The 19,799-nt window shown below is 45.2% G+C and overlaps 1 protein-coding gene across 1 annotated transcript in view; it reads right to left on the bottom strand.

The window, feature by feature from the left end:
* LOC144943135 (leucine-rich repeat transmembrane protein FLRT3-like) overlaps nt 1–9,139 on the bottom strand; it is a 52,174-nt gene extending 43,035 nt beyond the window's left edge. The window contains exon 1 of the mRNA XM_078870337.1: nt 8,743–9,139. The gene's annotated coding sequence lies outside the window, so the exon portion shown is untranslated. The remainder of the gene's footprint in view (nt 1–8,742) is intronic.
* Nucleotides 9,140–19,799: the final 10,660 nt, after the last annotated feature.

Raw genomic sequence — 19,799 nt, 5'->3', positions numbered from 1 at the left:
AAAGGATTTAAAAATATATTCGCCTGTGGAGGGACGCGGGGATCAATCCCGCGACCTTTGGCATGGGAAGCGAGGGCACTACCAACTGCGCTACTCTGCCACGGCCTGTGGAGGGGTTACGCTCTGGGCTCTTACACTCTGACGTTCAACCAAAGCCATGAATGCGTTCTATTTGAATATATGTAAAATACATTTTTTTTGCCTAAAAAGTGTAAAATTTTGGGAATTTTTTTTCACGAACAATAATTGTCTGGCACAACGAGTCTGTGTGGAAAATGTCAGCTCGATTGGATCACGGGAAGTGGGTTTAAAAACGACCGAAAGATTTGCACGGTCCTAAGCAAGCACGCAAGCAAGCAAGCAAGCACGCGAACTTAATATAAAGGATTTAAAAATGCCACATTTCCATTTTAACATTGAAAATATCGGCCATTGTTAAGCACTCACACACGCGCACACCCATGTAGAATTGTATATGTATGAGCATCTGAGCTATAAGCTCAAAGACAAGGAAGAAGAATACAGCACGTGCATGGGGTCCATTGCTAAACCTTAGACGAGTCTTAAATACCTAAGCCCAGAATGGCAAGGACCGGCCAACCCCCCACCCCGCCTGCTTTGATGAATGTGGTGTGCCTGATACAGGATGTTGCAGTGTGTGATGTGAGGGGGGATGTGGAATCAAGCATAGTTGACGAACAAAGTAACTAGACATGTTTCAAGTCGTGGTGCAGCAGTCAAGACACTGGACTTGCCGCGTCGGGAGGTTGATTCTATCTCCCAGCGCCGCAGTTGAGGCAATGGACACGTTTCGTTAATCTGCCCACAGCTGTCCACCCAGCGCTATATACAGCCACACGTGACCGTCGATTGGCAGGTCACGTGTGGTGTGGGTTAGTTTGGGTACTCCCCCCTCTTGCTAATTTTTCTGACCAATGCGGAAGAGTAGGCCAAATACCCGACTCTTGAGCTCCATCTTGTGGATGTCCCTCTGCCAGCAGTGGCCTCAGCAGGGAATTTCATTGGCTGCCCCTTGACCTCTTTTACCTGTTTTGAGATTGCTGTTTGATTCTTTGGTTTTTACTCCACAGTAGCAACGCAGTTTTATCGTAAACATGTTTTACTGGCGCAAATGGTCAACGCTTAAGAGTTGATGTCTCCTTAGGACCCATGGCAGTTGTCAAGTGTGATGCATATTCTATTAGGCTTTTTTAATTTTAAACCGTTTTACTGCCTATATGTCTAATTTCCCTTCAAAGTATTTCTCTACGTAATTGATAGATACACTACCAAGATTATACTCTACTGTAATGTATACTTTCTCTATCTCATAAAACGGCTTCTTCCACAGTCATGTATTCTCTACGTTGCATTAATCTTTAATCTTTCTGCATTTCCTTGTTCGTTTCAAATGCCATGCAAAGCTTGCACACAAGAGTGCAAGCAAATGTACACACACGTAGATATCAGATTAACTTTTGTTTCTTACATTTGCAAAGGCATGCACATTTTAAAAATGCATTGCTATGAATACACCACCGGAAATAAAAAATCGTATATTGGAATTAAAGGGCACAGTATTATATTTTCTTTGTGATCTGTTTTTATTCACCATAATATGTGTAGCCGACATCACTTGAAAAAGTTCGAATTTCCATGCAGTGAAATATCTTGCAATCTTAAATTTTAGCAATTCGCATTCGTAATAACGTCAGTTGTGTGGTCCCGAATTATTTCAGGAAAAGAAAAGTCTCCACTGAGTCAGGGAACTCTGTTCACGAAGGCTGCAAGGGACGTTTGATCAGCGTATGCAAAAGAAAATACCATTTGATCAGTCATTATCATCATCATCAGACATTATCTATCCACTGCTAGATGGAATGCCCCCCTGCCCGAACCATCACCCACGTGTATGAGAGTATAATGTGAAATATTTTCATAGATGGGTCAACAGCCTACTTGTTGCACTGCCTCATGCAAGATACTTTGCATCAAATGAAATGTCACATCTAACAACAACATTGCAAATGACACGAATGGGCTTCCCTTCAAAAATTCGCAAAGATTGCTCAAAAAAGCAGCGTAGTATGTTTGATCAGTCTATTTATATGCAGTGTGTGTGTGTGTGTATATATGGGATAGCGGGAAGCGGTAGTGTAGTGGTTAGCGCGCTGCGCTACGAACCCGGCGACCCGAGTTCAATGCCCGCTTACGGCCAACACCAGTGACGCTTATCTGTACCGGTCCTGGGCCTCCCCTAGGTCGATTCAGCCTCAAATGAGTGCGCTGTGTAAACATCGCCACTGGCGAGACAAAGGCGGTCGCGCGTGGTGCTGGCCACCGACCCCCTCGTGTACCGTTCCGGCCTTCATAGGTGCTCGCTAACAACACTTGCCCCAACAGCCTGTTAAAGGCTATACGGGGGATCTTTACCACTGCTGGTGGAATGGCCTCCACCAGAGGGTGTTCTAGTAAGCCCCTCTTGAGGTGGACGTTCCCACACTGTACTCCAACACATGCGGCCTGTCGGGTCAACTGCGGTGTTTTCAACGACACTGCTCGGTGGACAGAGGCGAGGGGATTTGCCAACATGCCCCAGCTTTCACTGCCACGCTGGGAGATTGAACCGGTGACCATTAGTTTGGAAGTCCAGCGTACTCACCATCCTGCCACGGCAGCATCTTACAATACGTGCATGTAAACATGGGCTGGTTTAATACACCACGTGGATAGTTAGAAAATCAGCAGGTTTATATCACGGATGTCTATTTACAAAAGGGTTAACATTTCTATCCAGTGCCCTGGGGGGCTTGTAATGTATGGGCTTGTAATGTATCATTATTGCTTGGAGCAGGATTATTGATGATCATCAACCATTTATATAACAAGTGCTGCATTTTGTTGGTGGGTTCACATCTTCATGGCGCTACACAACAACAACACACATAGCAACCGGCTATAATCTCCAACATTTGCATTCGATGGTCCCTTTGAAGCTCCCACTTTGGACTGACAATATTTCAACTGCAGAGCTTTAATCAGACACAAATCTTGATGAAATGATATATCTATCCACGGTCCTGTCATTGACAGTAAAGACTTTCAAGTGCTGGCATGTGTTTGTGCTGACATTAAGTAAGCTTTTTATTTCTCGTGTCTACAACCCCTTGTCAATGCACTGCTGTATAAAGGATTTTCCATGGTGTGTCTGTCATTTGAATTGCTTCGCTATACCTCACCACGCCGGTCAGTGTGAACGGAACTGGGGGACGGAGGTGGGGTTCAGGACTTGTTCAGATATCAACTCGCCATGGATGTTAGACCTGGCCAGAATTTAAACTTGGGCCATTTGGTCCATGCTACAATATGTGTTCGTACAGTAAGAAAACATTACGTGCGTTGCGAAAAACAAACAGCAAAAATTAATGGTGGTCCATTATACAGTTTAAACTCCGAAGAATTGATCATCTGCATTTGCAAAATATGACTCCGAGAATATATCGGCATGCCCCACCAATGTCACATCCCCTGCTGCTCGCAGCTCGCAGGCCTCTTCACTCCGTCGTTAAGGTGCGCGCAGAATGAAAACGAATCAGCAGCATCTGAGAATCTGCAAAAAAAAACTAATAGTGCATTCTTGACTTAAGGCTTTCGTAACTGCAGAAATTCATACTCTTTGCGTCTATTGGTAAAGTCATTAGTTTTCTATTTACGTGACTTTACCGAAATACCCAAAGAGTTTAATAGTGCATTATCATTATTTCTGCAGACCCCAATTATTTCACGAATATATCTGAGTTTCGCCCTTCTAGAGCTGACAATGTTTCGTTTGTTTCCATGCGATGTCATTCCCATGACATCGTGCAGACGCTGCTAACGCCATGGTTTCTGCAGGCCTTTTTTCTGCCATAGTCATTTAATGTGTGGAGCGTTTGTGGATTTGCTTGCTCCCCCCACTCACTTTCCCTCTCCTGTCTGTCCGTATTTCCCTTGCCGTATTTACCTCTCTTTGTTGTCTGTGTGTGTTGTATTTAGTCGTTTATTTTCACATTCATTAATCTCCTCCCGCTCACTGCCTCTGTAAATTACCACCTTCTCGCTCAAAACCTACCAATTTTGTCGGAGACATTGGTTTATTCTAATAGCGGCACAAAAGCGTGCATAAATTGACAGCCGCATACCTATGGCAATTTGTATGAACAAACAATATACTGAACTATAGTGGAATGGCATTTCATTCTGCTCTTGTTTATCTGATGAATCATCCTATATATAAATATATATACCATTATGCACTTACGAAAACGGTCCACTCCACAATTATTAAAGTACACTGGTGCTGCTCTGTTAATGGTGTGTATGTATCTACAGGAGGTATGTAAGACTTGAGATGCGAATAGAGGTTGCCGCTCAGTGTGTATATGCGTGCGTGAGTATATCGTCGCCGATGTGTGAACGTGTGTCTTTGGGTATATTGCGAGCGGTGCTGAAACGGTTAGCGCCCTGCACTTCGAACCTGAGCTCGATTCCGCGCCACTGCTCCCATCAGTGTCAATTGCCACCTGAACCAGGCTTGGATAATGAATTCAGTAACATGTTTGGTGTATAAACATCAGCACTGGGAAGACAAAGATGGCCAGACATGTTATTGTGTCACACTACCCGTTTGTAAAACATGCTGGCCTTAATGAGTGCCCCCCTAACTGCATTTTCTCTTCCCAATTCCCTATTCCTGTAACATGCTAAGCCTGTTGCAATACTCGCCGTTTGCGACATATGTAACCATGATTGTAGCTGAGATCCGTACCGTGTAATCACATCTGTACCGTTGCAGGAGGCCCACGAAATGGAGCCTAACAGCTTATTGGGCCCTTCCTGCTGAAATAAATAACATCTATCGAGTTCTAATAGTCGGATAAACGCTATGGGCGGTTGGAAGGGGGGTTAGTATTTTGAATCCGAATGGCTCTATTAATATATGAGATATTATTTGCTTCGTGTTCTTTTGTGTGTATGCTGATGGCTGTGTGTGCATACATGCACGTGGTGTGTCGTCAGGTTGGTCGAGTTTATGCTTAAGCTCTGAATGCATTCGGAAATGCCTTCAGAGACACGTTGGGTGATGGCTCACACGCAGCACAGGTCAGCTATCGTATCCATAGAATACTGCTGCACTCATTGCTCGGTGTTGTTTGCCGTGAATTATGAATAAAAGTTGTTCTCTCTGTGTTGCATTTTTTAAAGTCAAGGTTATCTCAATGCAAGATAAACGCATCGTATTCCAATCGAGATACACCTATAATCATCTTTTATTTGGAATGTTTCCCCCCCCCCAAACAAAGGCAACATCGAAAGCAATTTCTCAGTTTCCACATTCGTGCACGAGGTATCCTCTCTATTTGATTTCTTAGCACTCATCAGCTGAGATCAAATAAAAATGATATTCTTTTTCTGCAAATGAAATGTGTTACCAAGATAATTTATTGTGGAAGCAATGCAGCCAAGTAAATTATATTTCAGAACGAATCAAAAGGAATGCATATGGTAAAAATAAATGATCAAAATCTACACGGACGTAGCGTTTTATTTTATTTTAAAATTTTAAGAAGCAAGCGGTGAAACTAGTCACATTGAGCTGATTAAAATAAATCTGCCTGGGTGCACTATATTTACATCAGTCTTGATAACGGAAGCCCTGTGCCATTTCCTTTGGGCGATTGTATTAGTGCTTAGCGCGCTGATTGCGTTTTCATGCGCGTGAAATAACCATGCCTTCACAAACACTCTCTCCTTCAGCGACCGGGCAGCCCCAGAGTATGAATTAAGAAGCGGTAGCCTCTTCTGTAGACCACTGCATTCGGTCATTCATGGTACGGGGACAGGCTGAACGCTGGATGGACGCAACTGCCGATGGTCGCAATAGCGCAATACACAGCGACGCACATCACAGCACCGTCACAGCGCCGCTGATCACAAACCCTGCGCAATACTCTACCTTGTAATACCGTCTCTGTGTGTGTGTGTTAACCATTAACTCGAAAAAAAGATTCAATAACAAATTACGAGCCATTGTGAGATACGTCCCAAAAAAAACAACCCACGAACAGCGTGACCGCTTCTCGAAATATTAGACATCACGCAGAAAACCCGCATTGGAACATCGTGAAGAGTGTCGTACAATCCTCGATTGTGTCTGCTTAAAATACAATATACATTTTTTTACAACGACTTTCATTACCGGAAATCGATTTGCTCAATGCTAATATTCAGGAATAATAATAATACACAAGCAGACAGACCCACCTCGCAATGTGGTACTCTGAACAGCAGTCAATTGCGACCGTGTGTGCAGCTGACGCTGGAAGCTTCGTGTGAGCTGCTGTTTCATAGCCCTGAGCCTTTAATGCAATAGTTGGGAGGTGAGAGACCCATTCTAGATAACAGCAGAATTAAGCTCGATTATTTATTTTCCCTTCTCTCCGCCATTCGGATCACGAGGAAATTTATCTTTTGAAACACGTGCCCTTAATTCATTTTATAGTCTTATCCAAAAATCAATTTAGTGTGGACCTCAGAGAGAGAGAGAGAGACAGAGAAATATAATAACAAAAAATGAGCAAAATGGTTAGGGACAAACAGATTGCAATATTGGTCACTTTTTTCATTCTCACTGCCTTTCTGGACCACTGACAAATGCGACACCTACGTCTCACTTTTCATTTCCTTTTTTTAAATGTCTTATCTCTCTTGAAAAAAAAAACTTAATTTAGGACCCTGAAATTGCCTCTCTTTTGTCAGCCTCTACAGATGACACTATATGAATTTAAACTTAAATTTAGCAGCTTATGTTTTTCCTTTTTATTTTATTGAATTTTGTCTCTTTAGTGATTTGTGAAAAGAGGTTGCGATATATTTTACTCTTATTATGATCGCCATCATATATTTTGCTTAAGTATTGTTGGTTTCTAAATATGTATTTGATGGTTCGTTATCTAAAAGCACACTGGTGAATAATTTAAGCCAGAATCTGGATATGTACAGCACATCATGTATTATATATAAACAGATTAAACCATCTACAGCTCAGGGAATCAGCGCAGGCTATAATATAGGGGATTTCTTATCTCTGCTATCTTTTTCCCAAAACCTCTACCCGCATCTTAAATGGAACACGGGGGCACTTCGGTTTGGGTTGGGGTTAGGGTTAGGGCATAGAGTGTGTGCCGTCTGTCATGCGAATTGGAATCATTTCTTCGAAATTGGCGAAGCGATGCTGTTACTACCTCAATTTTTTTCTCTCTTTTTAAAGAGATGTCAGCAGACAGAGAGCTGCGGAGTGGCTTCACAGCCTAATCTTCACAGTTACATTTCAAATCCACTGCAACGTTTAAATTGCTATCATTCTCACCTCTCTTGGTTTGTCTGACTCCACACTCCAGCCCCCCCCCCCCGCCCCTTTAGCCGTCTGAGCAACCTGCGTCTCAAATAAACAACTGGAAATCAAAGTCCCCCTGCTCGCTAAATCCCCTGTCCATCTCCATGGCTCTGGTTCTCGAAGGGGGGACCCAATATAGCCGCATATTTTCCTTGGGGGGGTTTCAACGTTTTCCATTCAAAACCCATCCGACCGGCACACTGCGAGCAATTTGGACCGAGAGGACAAAATGCTGCACACACACACACCCCCATCAGCGCAACGTGTTCACGCGAGCTATCAAAGACGACGAGATCACCCGCATAGCCTGAACAGACTGTTGGGGCAAGTTACCGTTTGCGAGCACCTACGGGAAGGCCGGCACGGCACACGAGGGTTTGTGGGTGGCCAGCACCATGCCCGGCCGCCTTTGTCTCCCGACTGGCGATTGTGTGCACACGCGTGGATGCGCACAAGCCGCAACGCACTTGAAACGCGACGGTGCAGCACCGTGAGTCACAGACATGCTCACCACACAGCCGCGCACACTTTAGGTCATTCCTGAGCCGACACTTTCGCTGGTAAATACGCGCACGTACGCACACGCACGCGCGCACACACACGCGCGCGCACACACAGACAAGTGCTGTGAGCAAGCACCTATGAAAGGCCGGCACGGCACACGAGGGTTTGTGGGTGGCCAGCACCACGCCCGGCCGCCTTTGTCTCCCCAGTGGCGATATTTACACACCGCACCAGGTACTCATTTGAGGCTGAGTCGACCTAGGGGAGACCCAGGACCGGTACAGATAATCGTCACCGGTGTTGGCCGTGATCGGGAATCGTACTCGGGTCGCCGGGTTCGTAGCGCAGCGTAGCGCTGACCGCCGCTCCCCACACTCGCACTCTCACACGCGCAATCCACGAACACGGCCATCGAACAGCGCACGCTCAAGGAACAACAACATCGAAGGCACGCGAGTGAATAATTCGGCATGCCACTGCGCGCACGCCCAAGCGAATGTGCGCCCCGCAACAAACAAACACAATCGCCGAGCGAAAATAAAAAAAAGCCAGACATGCACGTATAGACAACAACGCAAAACACACAAACCCACACGAACGGTCGTTTTCACACCCCTACTTAATTTGTCATTCACACTTCACTTCAGCACGTACAGTTTGCACATGTGTGTGTGTGTGTGCACATGCATGCATGTCCGCATGTACGCACGGGAACAGTTTTCCTTGTTTAATGGAATTCATCAACAAATACGACGCAGGGGGGTTGGGTGGTCGGAGGAGAATAATGGAAAACAGCAACTCACCACCCTCTGTCTTGATTACGCAAACACAACCCGGAGCCTCTTTAATTGTTCGTTTCTTTCTCCGAACCCACGGGCTATGAAGTTTTTTAAAGAACAGATGGTGGTGACACGCGATTTCCTCGAAGAAGCTCCGTCACTTGCACTTGTCATGCCCTGTGAGCGCAGCTTGCTGGCCGGCACAGATGACAGCGCGAGGCAGAGTGAGAGAGAGAGAGAACGCGCGAGAGAGATTGGAGGGCGAGGAGGGTGGCGGGGTGGGGGGTGGGGTTGGTGGGTAAGGATGAGCAGCCAGAGACGAAGCAGCACTGATAACCAACGCAGCAGCAGCAGCTGCGGCCGCAAGCCACAACCTCCTCCTCCGCGTGCGCTCGCTCACTGGAGCCCTCCTCTCGCAGCCCTCCCCCTCCTGCACGCCGCTCTCGGCACCAAATCCACGAGGCGATGAGGTCACAGGTGGGCACAACCACTTCACCGTCGAGATGAGGGGGGGGAAGTACGGCGGTGGGGATGTGGGACCGAGACGAGGCAGTGGCATTCGTTGGTTGTGAGCACGGCGCAGGTGGGGAAAGGTTCAGACGACTCAACTTTGCGTTCACTTTTGACAACAACAACAACAAAAAGAAGCGGTAATTGCAGTGGAGACAATAATGGTGGTGGTGACGATGGGCATGGCTGGAGCTGTTACGATTAAAGTAATTTTGTGTGAACTTTAATATGACGGGCGGATTTGATCGCGCCATTTATGCGCGCAGAGTGATTAATTGGTATTGTTTTACGGAGAAGGAGCCGAGCACAATGCGTGTCCTCAAGACGAATGTCGGCAGCGTTTTGAATAGAAGCTCCTCCGGTGTCGAGGCGACCCTATTTGCCTCGAAACCATTCGTGCAACCGATAGACGGCAACGACGATAGCGGAACATGTGGATGGGGAAACAAATGCTGTATACATATTCTCGCCAAGAGAAACGATTAAAAAAAAAACGTGCACCCTCAATCCCTCCTTACAAAACATTATAATTAAGGCAATGATTTTTTTTCGATTTAAAGCTTTCGTGACTGCAGGGATTCATATTCTTGGGTTTTTCGGTAAAGTCACGTAGAAGGGAATAAATAAAATGATAAAAATAAAACAATAACATTCTCACGACGTTTCGATTGCAACACAAGCAATCATCAGATGTGAAAAACCACAGTAAGAAAATAAAAAAAATCGGCACTTTTTAAAAAAAATTTTGCCGTGGTTTTCACACTTGATGATGATTGCTTATGTTGCAATCGAAACGTCGTGAGAATTTTGTTGTTTTATTTGAATTATTTTATTTATTCCCTTCTACGTGACTTTACCGAAAGAACCAAGAATATAAGCCAATTATGTATTCATTTATCCAGGCTTTAAGTGGTGCAAAGCAATTGGCCTGCACAATCGCGCGCTAATTGCGAGCAATTTGAGACTCAAACTGGCTCCACGATATGGTTAAGTCGACATGTAAAACTTGAGGTGGAAGATGAAGCCACTTGCATTTCAGATTCAAAGTGACAGCGTGGCAAGGGCATGCAGGAGCATTACAAATGTCTAAGCGATTACATCTTAATCTCAGCACTTTCCAGTTTAAAGGACTCCACAATATTGCCTCTGTCCCCAGCAGGAAATGCACAGGGGACGTGTTAAAAGTTACGTCTGTATATAAATGAGATTGCTTGCGCCTGAATTATGCAAACAATAAGCATTTGGAAATATCGCGAGAGCGTCGTCTCGACTATCTATATATAGCGCGTGTCAGTTACCGTAACCGTGTGGCAATAATGCGTCAAATGAATTGCTTGATTGCAAGATCTCCGAGTGTATAAACGTCATTATTCGTGTCACGCTTCTAAAATGTATTAGATGGTTTGCAGCGTTACAGGGATATTAAATCCTGTTTGCACTGCAGCTCATGGAAGATTTATTTACACTTTTCCAGTGGTACATCATACCGCCATTCATTATGTCAAAGTAATAAACTAGTTAAATGGTAATGAATGTTTGTATATATCGTGAATATGATCGTGTGCAAGGACATGCGCTTTGGTGGATATCAAGAGAATACAAAAGTAAAAACACGCTGCAGCATTTTGTGATTATTCGCCCATTTCACGAGTTAAGGAAGAAGACAAAAATCAATTTATGCTGAATGCATAAGAAAGTGACAATATTTCATCGGACGGCTCTTGAGGAAGATTTGTCAGCACAATGCTAAATCTTTATTCCCGTTGAGTGAAAAATGCTTCGCGCCTGTTTATTTATTTGTTTACACCCCCACCTCCCCCCGCGTTATATATCTATTGCATTAACAAAAACATTTTAAGCAAAGTGACAGTATGGATAGAGTGCAGTTCCACGCAGCAATGATGCTCTTGCGCCTGTGGGGCGGCAGCACTTCGCTCGCTGACAACGAGGCCGTGTCTTACATCTAATTAACTTTCACCTTCATGCTACACTCCCCAGGTCGGCAGTGGCAGGGTGGCACCCCCCCACCCATCACCCCCCCACCCTCCTCACGCCCCCTCCAATCAACCCCCATCCCTCCACAACGAGAATGCCAAACCAACACAACAATCAGCACCCACTCCCCCTGCACTCGTCACCACCTTCCGCCCAAACAAAGTCCCCCGTGCCTCCACCTATCTGCCTTTCCTCCTCTCCCCCCCCACCCCTTCTCTACCCCAGCCTGCCCTACACTTCCCTATCCCAGATTTGAAGCTTTCGTGACTGCAAGGATTCATATTCTTAGGTTGTTTCGGTAAAGTCACGTAGGTAAAACATTAAAATTAATAAAAGTAAAATAAAATAAAAATCACGACGTTTCGGAGGCAACACAAGCTTCCGTCTTCAGGTGGAACCGTCACAGCCACGACAGCTGTATCAAGTAAACGAGAGATTGCAGGAGCTACCACTCCATTTATATAATGTGTTGCCTCTGAAACGTCCTGATTTTTATTTTATTTTACTTTTATTAATTTTAATGTTTTACCTACGTGACTTTACCGAAAAAACCTAAGAATACCTAAGAATACTTCCCTATCCCTCCCTGTGCGCGCACGCGACCCCCCAAAAACCCTCGACCAGGCAGCGTTATTACTTACCAAGTCGGGACACCCATCACACCGGTGGCAGCCGATAAGTTTGCCATTCGGCATTTTGGGCTGTTCAGTTTGACCGGTGGATGTTATTTGTCCGTGGGTGTGTGGGTGTGTGGCGGAGGAGTGTTTTGGGGTGGGTGGGTGGAATGATTGAGGTGTAAACGAGCATTGGTGGTGTGGTGGTGGTAGGGAGGGAGGGGAGCTGTCTCGTTTCGGGGAAGTTTTGTGGGATTAGCAGCGGCTTGGTCGATTGGGGCAAGGTAGAGAGGGCAGGAGAGAGTGGAGCGCTTAGTTGCTCCACTCGATTTTTTTGTTGTTGAGCCTGGACGGCGAGAGGGAGGGGGGTTGGATGCGAGTTGCGGGCTGGGCAGCGGTGCGCCCAACCCGCTTGATTGGTGGGCGTTAAGCAACGCGCGCATGGGGGCCAAGCGAGCGTGGGGGATGAAGAAGAGCAATTGTGATCGCCAGAGTCTGTTAACTATTTGGCTTCAATCTAAGGTCATGGTGGTCGTACGTACTTTTATCCTGCAGTCCTTTGAAATGGAATTCATTACTCAAACGTTCGTTTATTTTTTTTTTTACACATCAATTTCAAGTGGAGATCCCTCGTCCCCCACCACCACCCCCCACGCGCGCTATGCTACAATTTCAATTTAAATCATGGATTAGTTCAAACATAATTCACCGGGGCGAGTTTTGGGTTTTGGTTATTCTTGGTGTCTCTCTGACCTGCTCGTAGTGACGCATCTGTCATAGACCGCCCCTCCGCCTCCTTCCCCATTCCGCCACATTCAAAGGGGTCTTCACACTGCAAAGTTATGTAGCTCATTCACAAACTTGTGATGCTCACCACGTCCTTTTCTGAATTCAGCCAAGAACGCTTTGCCAACTGCACCTCGGAGAGAGGGGGGGGGGTGGTGGCAATATGACCACGGGAGACAACAAACGGCTCCAACAAGATTTCTAACTCTGCACGCAGAATATAAAATCGACTGTTTGGTTGTTTTGTATCGCTCTCCGGTGTGTTTTGGGGTTGTACTGCGTGGTTGTCTGTATCTTTCACTCCAGGCCCTGGGAGGTTTCTTTTGTTGTTTGCGTGAAGAGGAATGTCCAGCAGTACGTGGATCTAAAGAAGCTCTCCCAGCGCAACTGGTGGGGCGAAACGTCGAACATCGCTCCACGGAATGCACGGACCAAGCCGAAAATAAATCGCAGGAATGATTATCCTGATACTTGCCTGAGGATTCATCCGAAGAATTGTTCTGACATTTTATTTTCAGTTCCAGTCAACGCGTAAAGATTCAAAATAAACGCATTCATAACAATATGGACATTTTCTGCCGAGCGAAATTGAAAAATGTAATGTTTTGGACTTTTCCAAGTGTTGGAAAAAAAGTGTTTTTTTAAACCATGTGTGTGTGTGTGTTTTCATCCTAAAATGCGTTATACCGTATGTGCCTTTGTTTACTCCGAAAAGGCTCAATGAGTATCAGAGCACATTTCCATGAGCTCCGGCTAATTCCCAGTGCTCTGCTGTGCCCTGCACAGTAATGTATTCTATTGGCATCAATTTTAAAATTAGACTGCACCTGCAATAACTTTAAGGATTTAGTACCGCTGTGCTTGATAATACAATCTCCATTGTCTGTATTGAACATAAAAAATGCATGACATGCCCTAAACGCATCTGCTCTACTTGCAACATGATAATCGTTAACAATTAGTGTGCGATAATGTGTAACTAATTCATTCCTAGCTGTTTCCAAGGGTATTGAGATGTCAATACAGTAGTAGTATTATTGCAGTGGTGGGAAGGGTACTGCAGCTGGGAACCGGGTGGGATGTGGCCAATCGTATAAACCATCACGCGAACTCTGGTCATGCCCACAGCAATTACTTTTGGCGAGCATTCGCGCGGCGCATTCAGATGCGCTTCTGCGGCCGTCTGGAACGCTCTTCCATCCGATATTATGAAGCTGCTGGGAGCTATGATGCACTTTTAAATCATCATCATCTCGATTGACGAACTAATTTCTTTAGAACTGATTTTAGTGTTTAGTTTGTTGTCCTTCCCCCGCACCTCCGATTAGCGCGGTTGGCTACGTACGGGACGAAATAAATTCAACATACAATCGTGAGGCGGCACTAGTGCATAAGTGAGTGTGAATGCATGCGGTGGTCAATAGATAAGTCACGTGAATATATTAACCCCCCTGCCTTACGATTGGCTAATCTGGGCTCTTCTGAAACGTTCCATATATTCAAACCTCCAGGCTTAAATACGTGGTAAGTTCCATGAGGGGATACATGAGGGCAGTGTTGTATAATGTAGAGTGCTGCAATTGTAACGGTTTCCATTCACCGAAATCAAAGCTCATTGTCATCATAAGAAATATTTTGGTAATTTGAAGTCTAAAAAAAGGAGTGCCCAATTGATTACTAACCGCTGTCCGTTTACTTTAGAAGCAAGCTGAATAGCCCAATGAAAATGTGCACAAGAGACTGACGAGAAAAACATGCAAATAAATAGGATGATTATCGGCAGTGATCAATCCACTGCTGGATGAAGGTCCTTCCCAAGCCATCGCCATCCTCCACAAATCTGCAATGTAATAATCCCCCTTGCACCTGCACACGAGCGAGTTTCATCATTCCATTTCCTCAGTAGAGGTCCTCCCAGCTGCAGCCCGTGCCTCAGCTGCTCATTCCTTATTATTCAAATAGGTTAGCAAACCATGAATGTAACTCCACCTTGTCTGACACACACACAAACACGCGATCCAGAATCATTCTATCATTCCTACCTCCTGTGGAGGGCCAAATTTGGGTATCTTTGCTTCCAGAACACCAGAGTAAAATCCACCTCCCCAAACACACACAGATACACCGTCCCCTGCGGTTATTGATGCCAAGCGCTCAATAAACAGTTGTAAAAAATGTTAATAAAACATGTCATGTATATTTTTTTGTGGTGCCTCTCTGGAGTTGTTGGCCCAGAACGAACCTTACATTTCATACTCTCACCCCCCCTAAATTGTTTCAATAATAATCCAGCTTTGCTCCTGAGTGCAGGATTACAGTCAGGCTCTTCCAATTATCCTTAATTATGCTTACGATGGTCTACAGTATTGCAGTTGTCAATTACGTTAAAAAAATAATTTAATTATGAGATGAATGTCAAGTTTGATTTAAAAATGCCCTTGGGTGGCTTAGAGGGTTAAAACTCGGGCGGCACAACAATAGGACAACCCGCGCCTCTGGGGGGTTTTTTTGCGTTCAAATCTTGCCATGGGAGGAAACCATTTGGAATTCATTTGGCTCCGGCGATAGCAAAAAAAAATCACAGTTCTTGGCGTTGTAGTTTGCCTGTGGACATTACTGGGGCTGCACAAGACAGAAAGACCCCACACTATTCCAAACCAAAAAATGTGTCGTGTTATAATTTGGCGTGCGATTATTACACCGTTATAGACTCATCACGGATGAGTATGGACATAACGTTAAACTTGCAAGTTATTGCAAAAAGCGGGATGCTCTTTTCCGGTTGGGACACACGTACATTGTCTGTTCAGGTAACAGAAGCAATGATGTAATGTACATAAATGTAATATATGTTCGCATTCACATTGAATTAGTTTTATGAAGCTACTTAACACTGTGAGATATTGCCGTGTACTATAGGCTAACTCTATTTTCAGATGCTGGTGATAATTGTAATGCAATATACTACGATACGCCTACGTTCATGCCCGTTCAGGTATATTGCTTCTGCTGGTAGAAAGATGTAATTTTATTTACTTTACTTCTCGAAGCTGATTACAGCATCAATGCATTCAACGAACGCTTGTAAAATATGATTGTCGGTGAACTTCTGACGCATTGCAGTAGTTCGCTGTCACATCAGTATACGATGTCTATTCTGCAGCTAGAGCTGTTCTCGGAGGGTTTGATATAAAAAAAAGCTTCGGTAAATCGTAAGGCATGTATAATAATAATAACTGCAGCGTCTGAAACGATGTTAACATTCTATTGCCTTACAGTGTTTCCGTGGCTGCTCGTGATCTTGCCACTGTAATGATTGTTGGAATCAAAGGGGAACAATTAGGCTGAGCTCTGATGTGCGTGCGTGCGTGCGCGTGTCCGTAGGGAGCGGTGGTGCAGCGGTTGGTGCGCCGCGCTACGAGCCTTGCGACCCGGGTTCCATACCCGCTCACGGCCAACACCACGAATGATTAGTAATTATCTGTACTCTTAGTTTTTTTCGGTAAAGTCACGTAGGTAAAAAATGAAATTAAAATTATTATTTTATTTTGTATTAATTTTAATTTAATTTTTTACCTACGTGACTTTACCGAAACAACTAAGAGTATGAATCCTTGCAGTCAAGAAAGCTTCAAATCTAGAAATAATTATCTGAACCGATCCTGGGCCTCCCCTATGTCGACTCAGCCTCAAATGAGCACCTGGTGCGATGTGTAAACATCGCCACGAGGGTGAAAAAATCAGAGCCGGACGTGGTGCTGGCCACCCACCCCCTCGTGTGCTGTGCCGGCCTTCATAGGTGCTCGCTAACAGCACTTGTCCCAACAGTCTATTACACGCTATACGGGGATCTTTGTTTTTTTCTGTGTGAGTGCCCGTTTGCAAGGTAACATCTGAGTATGCCACCCCCACACCCCCGTTCTTTTGATCTCCGGAAAGGTGGGCGGAGGGGGGGGGGGCTTGCGATTCGTGAGCGCTGTTCTCTCTCGCGAGAGTGCAAGTGGAGTGCCCCCCTTGCGATTAAGGAGCCCGATGGTTGCGATTCACCACCGCGGAGGACCAGCCGGCCCACAAACATGAATAACAATGCGTGTCAGAGTGGCGGACCACGCCGATTAATCTACCGTCCGACTCTAAACGGTCGTCGGGAGAATGATATGGCCACAGAACTCACACGGTCGACATTGCGGCTAGCCACAAAAATACATTTAATACTGAGTTCACCTGTATGTTAATTGAGAGTGATGATGATAGCTGTTTTACTTTACCTTGATGATCAACAAAAGCGTTGTCAAAAAATGCCATGCCAATATTGCCATGGGCAAGGCCCACCGCCGCTCCGATCGGAGTGATGGTGCAGTGGGCAGCGCACTGCGCTATGAACCGTGGTGACCGCAGTTCGATTCCACGTCACGACCAACATCAGTGGTGAGTGATATTCGAACCAATTCTCGTCCGCTTCACCCACCCGCATTGACCTTCGTGTTGAATGACCAATCAAACATCCCATGACCGACAGCATGGGGATAACTTTTATCCAGCAGTGCTTTGACAAAGGGCTGTGAATTATGATATTGGTCAATTATCATTTATATGTTAACATTTCAGACAATGGCCAATCTTCAGAGCCACGAGGGAAAGAGTCAGGGCGGATGATACTAACTTACATTTCATTATATTCATGTGTTGACTGTGTCTGCATGTCTGCTTACCTGATAACCAGCATGCTATTCCAGTTTTGTTTTTACACGATGACTGATTGTCTCTGTCTGTAAAAGAAATGCACGCAATGTTCCGCACAGGATCTTGAGACATTGTGGCATTTATTTGCCGCTTTATAAATCCTAATTGTATTGAATTTTATTACTCCTGCAGATTTAAATTACTCCCACTCATTCGTTATATGCAGCGGGACATATTTTATCTGATTTGACTGCTGGGGAGATCGAGCATGTCTGGTGTGCATGGGTAGGATTGCAGTGGCTTTGCTGAGAAATAGCAAAACAGCACAATAAAGGTGGTTTCCTTTGAAAAGAGAAAAAATCAGCCTCATTAGGTAAAGGTACAACTATGAAATGGCTTGCTTCTGCCATTGCCAGCAAAAAAAGGCATCCACTCGAGAGTTTACTGTCTGGGTACTGCAGGCCACAACACAAAGAAGACACGACATTCACTTCAGAGTTTTCCGCAGATGTTTCGGTGGCATTCCTTTGCCACAGACGTCGCTGGAAACATCGACAAGAGAGCGAAAGAGCAGCCCTGCAAATTATTGCTCACGCCACCGCTGGTGAGTTAGCCTTCACTTTCTGGAGCTCCAGAGAGCCTCGCTAGACGGTATTTGGCCTACTCTTCCACGCTGATCAAACGTCTGGGAAGAGGCCGGGTTACCCACACTTTACCCCACCAACACACGACCTTCGCATCGGCTAACCACTGCTGGGATTTAAGAAACGTGCTGCTCTGGGATGATCCGGCGACCTGTTGGATTGCAAGTCCACTGCGATAATCACGACACCATAGCACAGGGGTCGGCAACCAAAATAACAAGAAGAGCCATTTCTTTCCAATTCGGTACAAAATTCAGTATTTCAAGAGCCGCAATGCATCTGAGTACATACTGTACATACGTACATATCGTCAAGAAGCAGCCCGTAAAGAGCCGCATGCGGCTCCGGAGCCGTAGGTTGCCGACCCCTGCCATAGCAGCACCCCACGACCCCCGCCCCCCCCCCCTTAATACGCACGAGTTAACAACTATTTTCGCACCATTATGCAGGCTTTAAAAACACATTGCTGACCAGTTATATTTCAGGTAAACAACCCAGGCAGTGGCTGAAAAGCCATGCACCGGGGAATGGTGTCGGGGAAGATGTGAGTTGTGAGACGCAATCTCGTCGTGTCTAGACCCACTCCCTATACGCTTCAAGCACTTGCTGTCATTTCAGTGGCAAGCCACGCAGAAATTGGAACGTTACTGCTTTCGGGAGAGAGATTTGTAAGCTGTGGGTGTTTACAATAAGATTACATCAATTCATCGGGATAACCGTAATAGCATTTTAGCAGATTATTATTTTCATTGCTACTCCTTTCATTGTTGTAGTTAATATATATGTAGAAAGTTGTATAAGCCAGTACAGTGTGTGATAATCGGCAATAACTATTGGCATTGCGGAATCAGGCTTGGCTTTTTTTTTACATTGTAAGACTAGTGTAAGAAATATTGGTTATACACTGTAGATATTCGACCACAAGAAAACGGGTCCACTCTCTTATATTCTATAAATGGTTACCTTTGTTCTGGATTCACTTACAGATACCACTAAATATGCCCGTGTATCGGAAACACTTACACATTAATACACAATGGTTCAAGGTTGCCTGTAATCTATACTGCGCGCTATCCACACTGGCGCGTCTGAAAAGGAGATGCATTGAGCCGTAGCGCATTCTTTGTATTCGCGCTCGCGATACGGAGCAGCGGTGAGTGGGTGGACTGTGCACATTCGTAATGTTTCAACGCCGAGCCCCATTAGGGACTTTACCATAAACAACTGGACAGCTTAGCTTGAGCGCCGCAGGGGAGGACATGTCAGACGTTGATATGTCTATCGTAACAAAAAAAGGTTGAGGCCGTTTCCAAGGCCTTTAATCATCATCATCATCATTGTGATTCTCGCCATCATCATTATTCATTTTAACCAAGAAAACCTCGGAGATGAATATAGGAGCGCCGCGGAGGCGAGATGTTAACAACCTCGCCTGGTATGCAAGAGGTCGTGGGTTCGATCCTAAACCTGACGGCTGCATATTTGGAGTTTGCGTGTCTTTCTCCTTGTTGTCGCGTGGATTTTGCTCCGGGTCCTCCGATTTTTCTCTACACATTTAGAATCGACTACAACACGTTTAGATTATTTGGCTGCTATACATTTCCAAATGATAAGCCACTTCGTTGAGCTATCATTCGTGGCCAGGTCGCTTCTGAAAAAGAGCTACATAGTTCAGTGGGCCTTACCCACTAAAATATAAAAGTAGTATTAGAACATAGACAGCCACCTCTGATTAATCCCAGGTTCTCAATCCAGCAGCCACCAATTACAGCATTAAACAAGCCCATCAATACACATTTGGTTCCACACTTAATTTTAAAAAATGTTCGTTCTGAGGATGGAATTACCA

The sequence above is a fragment of the Lampetra fluviatilis genome, chromosome 30 (assembly GCF_964198595.1).
Source record: "Lampetra fluviatilis chromosome 30, kcLamFluv1.1, whole genome shotgun sequence".
Taxonomy (NCBI): domain Eukaryota; kingdom Metazoa; phylum Chordata; class Hyperoartia; order Petromyzontiformes; family Petromyzontidae; genus Lampetra; species Lampetra fluviatilis.
The sequence above is the reverse complement of the archived record's forward strand: the minus strand, read 5'-3'. Positions and strand labels throughout refer to the sequence as shown.